Here is a 508-nt window from a genome sequence, read left to right on the forward strand (position 1 = left end):
TTCGAATATTGCAAAGGTGTTTGAGAAGATCACGAAGTTCGAACTTGTTGAAATACTTGATATCCATGAAGTCCTTCCTCCTAGCCAGTATGGGTTCCAAGCACATTTTAGCACGGTTACCCAACTGATTGAACATATAGAGCACGTTATTGAGGATCTAGAGAACCATGAGTCAGTTGATGTAATTCATCTCGACTTTGCCAAGGCCTTTGACAAGGTAGATCATGGTCTTTTCGTTAACAGGCTCAATTGGTTAAGAAGTTTCATTTATGGTAGGAAGCAATTGGTTAAGGTTGAGGGATCCCTAAGTGACTGGCAGAATATCGATGGATAGATGGATCTTAAATTCCACTACCTCCACCCAAAATTGTACCGTGTATACTTTCAACAGCATTTGTAAAAATGTTTTAAAATCAGCCATTTTGACGGTTTTTGTATGTGGCATTTGTTTATTTAACAAAACACTATCTTGAACCACGGGGATCATACATGGCTCTCAGTTTGACTT

This window comes from Tigriopus californicus, chromosome 4, assembly GCF_007210705.1.
Source record: "Tigriopus californicus strain San Diego chromosome 4, Tcal_SD_v2.1, whole genome shotgun sequence".
In the NCBI taxonomy this organism is placed as follows: domain Eukaryota; kingdom Metazoa; phylum Arthropoda; class Copepoda; order Harpacticoida; family Harpacticidae; genus Tigriopus; species Tigriopus californicus.